This window comes from Spermophilus citellus (assembly GCF_964194105.1).
Source record: "Spermophilus citellus genome assembly, contig: SCAFFOLD_219, whole genome shotgun sequence".
NCBI classification, from domain to species: domain Eukaryota; kingdom Metazoa; phylum Chordata; class Mammalia; order Rodentia; family Sciuridae; genus Spermophilus; species Spermophilus citellus.
The window spans coordinates 252-5,825 of NW_027672734.1; the positions used below are offsets into that span (position 1 = coordinate 252).

General features: G+C 50.2%; 1 pseudogene across 1 annotated transcript; it reads right to left on the reverse strand.

The window, feature by feature from the left end:
* Positions 1-2,330: 2,330 nt before the first annotated feature.
* LOC308640673 (olfactory receptor 6E1-like) lies at positions 2,331-3,318 on the reverse strand (annotated as a pseudogene). Its single transcript has one exon. The product of its transcript is annotated as an olfactory receptor 6E1-like (transcript).
* Between the last annotated feature and the right edge of the window lie 2,256 nt (positions 3,319-5,574).

Genomic DNA, 5,574 nt, shown 5'->3' on the forward strand with positions numbered 1-5,574 from the left:
GGAGAGGAGGAGAGATGAGGAGGAGGAAAAGTAGAGAAAGGAAAAGGAGGAGGAGATGGAGGAGGAGGAGGAGAGATGAAGATGTTGATGAGGAGGAAGAGGGGGAGGCATGAGGAGAAGGAGATGGAAGAGAAGATGGAGGATGAGGAAGAGTTAGAAGAGGAGAAGAGGAGATGAAAGAGGAGAAGAGGGAGGGGTAGGAGGAGTAGGAAGGGAGCAGAAAAAGGAGATGGAGGAGGAGTAGGAGAGGGAGGAGGAGAAGGAGATGCAGGAGGAGGCGGAGATGCAGGAGAAAGAGAAAATGAGATGGAGGAGGAAGAGGAGAAGAGGGAGGAGGAAGAAAGATTAGGAAAAGAAGGAGAAGCCAGAGGAGAAGGAGGAAGAGATGGAGGAGAGATGGTGATGTTGAAAAGGAGGAGGAGGACAAGGAGAAAGAGGAGGAAGAGATAGAGAAAAAGGAGGTGGAAGAGGAGAAGTAGGAGGGGGGAGGAGGAGGAGGAGGAGTAAGGAGAAAGAGTAGGAGAGGTAGGAAGAGAAGGAGGGGGAGGAGAAAGGGAGGAGAAGGGATGATGAGGAGGAGGAGAAGGAGGAGAGATGAGGAGGAGGAAGAAGAGAATGAGGGGAAGAGGGGATGGAGGTGAAAGGAGGAAGTGGAGGAGGAAGAGACGGAGGAGGAGGAGAGAGAGGAGAAGATAGAGTACAAAGAAGAGGAGATGGAGGAGAAAGAGGAGAAGTAGTGGGAGGAGGAGAGAAGGAATAGGAGGAGGAGGAGGAGGAAGAGGAGGAGGAGGAGGAGATGGAGTAGAGATGATGATGTTGAATATGATGAGGAGGAGAAGAGAAGGAGAAATAGGAGGAGATAGGGAGGAGAAGGAGGAGGGGATGGACAGGAGGAGGAGGAGGAGGAGGAGAAGGAGGATCAGGAGATGGAGGAGGTGGAGGAAGAGGAAGAGGATAACAAGGATAAGGAAGAGGAGAAGTAGAAGCAGGAGGAGTAGGAGGAGAAGGAGCAGGAGGAGATGGAGGAGGAGGAAGAGGTGAGATATTTGGAGGAGGAGGTAAAGGAGCAGGAGGAGGAGGAGATGATGTAGGAGGAAGAGGAGGGGGAGGAGAAGGAAGAGATGGAGGAGGAGGAGGAGGAGAAGGAGGAGGAGGAGGAGAAGGAGGAGGAGGAGAGATGAAGATGAGGAGGAGGAGGAGAATGAGGAGAGGACAGAGTGTTAGGAGAAGGAGGAGGAGGAGGAGGTGGAGATGGAGGAAAAAAAGATGGAGGAGGAGGAGGAGGAGAACGAGGCATATTAACATGGCATGCTTGTTACAATCAATGAAGCATTACTAAATTTTGTCCATGGGTCACTCAGATTTCCTGAGTTTCACTGGTGTAGGATTCTGCTTCAGGACCACCCACCTCCATGAAGGTAGCATGTCCCATTTGGCTCTTCTTCATCATGACAGTGCCTAGACTTCCTCATCTTTTATGACCTTGATAGCTTTTAGGAGCACTGGTCAGTTATGCTATAGGATCTTCCTCTACTGGAATTTGTCTAAAGTTTTTTCTAATTATCATCCTGGGGTCACTTGTTTCTGGTAGAAGATGACAAGAGTTAAAGGGAAATTTGCATCACACCATGGCAAGGGCACATGTCAGCATGACCTGTCACTATTGACCTTGACCTTGATCAGCTGGACAAGAAAGGGTTTGTAAATTTCCTCCACTGTAAAGTTACCAGCATTGGATTTTTTTTTTGGGGGGGGTACTGAAGATTGAACTCGGTGCGTTCAACCACTGAGCCCCATTCCCAGGCCTATTTTGTATTTTAAGACAGGACCTCACTGAGTTGCTTAGCACCTCACTTTTGCTGAGGCTGGCTTCAAATTTGTGATATCCAAGCCTCATCCTCCCAAGCCAGTGGGATTAGAGCAGAGCACCAGAAGGTTTTTTTTTGTTTGTTTGTTTCTTTTTCTTCTTTATTTTTATAATTTTATTTATCTATTTGTTTCTTTTTTGTGCTTAGTGATTTGAACCTGCATGCCAGGATAGCTCTAAGTCACATTCCCAGACCCCAGCAGATATTTGAACTAATATTTTTTTTCTTCACTCTAGTAAAATGGTCTTCATGTTCATTGAAAAATAAAATAAAATGAAACCAAAAGAAATAGAGCTGCTTCTCCTCCTCCTTCTCCTCCTCCTCCTTCCCCTCCTCCTCCTCCTCTTTCTATTCCTCCTTCTTTTTGAGACAATGTCTTGCTAAATTGCTTATGGCCTCACTAAGTTACTGAGGCTGGCCTCAAGTTTGCTATCCTCCAGCCTCCACAGCCACTGGGATTACAGGTGTGTGCCACTGTGCCGTGCTTAGTAGCAGAGCATTGGAAAGTTTTCCCTCTGAATATCTGAGAAGAAAGCGCTCTCCCCCTGAGCAGCACATCCCTGCTGGCTTTTTGGACCAGATCATTCCTGAAGCAGTAGATGAAGGTATTCAGTAGGGGTGACACTATGGTGTTGAAGAAAGCCACTCCTTTGTTGAGGGTCATGTGCCCAGTTTGCATGGGCTTCAGGTACATGATTATGCAGTAGCTGAGTGACACCACCAGCATGTGGGAGGAGCAGGTAGAGAGGACCTTGCTGCAGCCCCCAGATACGGGCAGGTGCAGAACAGTGCTGCAGTATGACAAAACCGTCAACAGCAGTGTGCTGACCAGGGTGCACATGGCCACCAGGAAGCTGACCAGCTGCAGAATCCTGGTGTCATCACACACCAGCTCCAGCAAGGGGGTGCTGTCACAAAAGAAGTGGTTGAGGATGCGGGGACCGCAGAAGTGCAGGAAAAACATCCAGGCACACAGCACCCCAAGGACCAAGACGATGGTGACCCAGCAGGCCAGCACCAGGCAGCAGCACACACGGGGCTTCATGAGAGTGGGATAGTGCAGCAGGTGGCAGATGATAGCGGTCACCAGACATAACAGCCAGTAGCAAGGACTCCACTGTGCCTAGGATGAAGAGGAGCCTTGTTTGCATAAAGCACCTGGCACGGGCAATGGTCCTGTGACCGGAGAGGAGGTGTGTCAGCATCTGCAGGGTGACCGTGGACGTGAATCCCACCTCCAGCAGGGAGAAATGGCGCAGGAAGTAGTACATAGGAGTGTGCAGGCGGTGGTCTGACAAGGTCAGGGTGATAACGAGCAGGTTGCCCAGGAGGGTCAGCATGTAATGACCAGGAGCACCATGAAGAGAAGGAGCTGGAGCCCTCGCACGTCTGTGACCCCTAAAAGCTCCAAATCCAGCACAGCAGTGAGGATGGGTTCATGAGGTGCCATTGCCCAGGCACCAGGCTGGGGGAGGCTGCTCTCCTAGCCTGCTTCCTGTCTTTGCTCCTGGCCTGTCTTTAGTCTCTTGGTCTATGTGGCTTTTTGGAAATGCAGAGACATTCAGTGCCTATCCTGCTGCTCTGTGGAGATGAGACAAGTGACATTTATTACAGTGCTGGTCATGGTGTGGACATAACAGGAATGCTGGCTTATGTAGCCCGCAATGACATCACTTCAGGAAGTAATACTTTCATCATGAGATTTAGCACCTGCTTCCTCCAAGAAGACTGCTCTCTGATGAGTGAAAACTGGGTGTGGTGCACACCTGTCAACCCAGGGACTCAGGAGGATGAGGCAGGAGGTTCACCAGTTCAAAGTCAGCCTCAGCAAAAGCAAGGCAGTAAGCAACTCAGTGAGACCCTGTTTCTAAATAAAATACATAATAGGGCTGGGGATGGGGTTCAGTCGTTGAGTGCTCCTGAATTCAATCCACAGCAACCCCCTGCAAAAAGAAAAAAAACACAAAAATAAGAGATATAATGTGGGACACAAACAGGAGACACATACATACTTGAGCACTGTGTGCCACGTCCGGCTAACAGAAGCCGAGTCCGGCGATGGATGGTGGGGTTAAGAAATACACAGGACACCAAGGTTCTTCATCCAGGAGGAGGCGTGTGTGCGCTTTATTGCCAAATTTGTTCCCCTTATATATCTTTTGTAACAGCTGCAGGAAATTACTCAAAATCGAGGAGGGAAGAGTAATAACTGCGTCCTTGGGTTACCGCCACCGTCACCGTTCCCTATCAGGAGGCTTGAACAGGTCAAGATGTTCCCGAGAGACACATATGCTCCAGGCAGATAAACAGGAAACCACAAGCCCGCTTCATGGCCTTGTGAGTTGGCTACATAGACATGCAGAACAAAGAAGTCGGGGTTGAGTCCCCAGGGGCCAGGGCGGGCCTGCTACCAACACTGTGTTGTAGTCACATTAAAAAAAAAAAAAAAAAACAGGAAAGCCAGGGGCTAGAGCAAACCCCTGTCATCCCAGGAACTTGGGAGGCTGAGGCAGGAGGATCACAAATTTAAGGCCAGCCTCAGCAACTTAGCGAGACCCTGTCTCATAATAAAAATAAATTCATAAATAAATAAATAAAAATATTCAGAGGTGTAGCTCTGAATGGCCTGGCTGCCCACTTCCCGGTCTTGGGGCTGCACATGTGGCTGGGATGGCTCCTGGTGATCTGCCAGGAGGAGGTGCTGTGTCCAGTGACAGAAGAGGCGGACTACCTCCAGGATAGGTCCAGGACTCTCCCGCCCTCGTGGACAGCTCGTGCTTCCCTTACAGACTATGAGGTGGGTGTACACGTGAACTCGCTCCACCCTATGACCTTTATCTTGATTGGCTCCTGTGCAGTATATAAGCTGTGGGTACTTCCTCAATAAATGAGATCCTGCTTTGACTCATCTCCCTGGTGCGTCTGATTGTCCTCCAGTGAGGGAAGGCTGGGTGCGGGCCGCCAGTCGACCTTTACCTTTCTTGGCTCGTCTTGGTCGGGGCGTGCTTTCCCACTTCTCCCGCCAGTCAGGAGGAGATGGGGGGCTAAAAACCCTGATATCTGGCACCCAAAAAAGGACACTGAAACCGGACACCAAACCCGGATGCCAAGGAAGTATCGGCGAGCCAAGCCAAGGGAGTTTCAAGGTAAGGGTATCCCTGGAAAAGATGGGGCAATCTTATACTAAGTACAATGACCCTGACTGGAAAGCCATTGTTAAGGAGCCTCTTGGGTCACAGTGAGTCAGTCCTCTCGCTGCCCACGAGGAGAAAGATTTAAAAGCTCCCTCTGACAATGGCCTCCTAGATCCTTTTGATCCCTGGCCTGGTCCTCTGGGTTCCATACCAAGTGCCCCTGTCCTGGAAAATGTGATAGAGAGATGGGATGGGGAGTGACCTCCGCCATATTATCACCCCTCCCGCCATGGAAATTCTCCGCCCTCTTGTGCAAACCCGGAAAAGCCGGGGAAGCAGCCATCTTGTATGGCTTTCCTGGTAAATGCTTACCCTGGGGGCCATAGACTGGCCTTATGGTATCCCTGGGAGGCCCAAGATTTGAAAGAACTCAAAAAGGCGGTCTCCAAAGACGTACCTAATTCATCCTGGGCCAAAACCCTCCTCCAGGGTCTGGCCCACCAACAGAGTACCACCCAAGACTGGAAAGACTTAACCATGGCCGTGCTTCCTGGTCCCCTGTACCTGAAGTG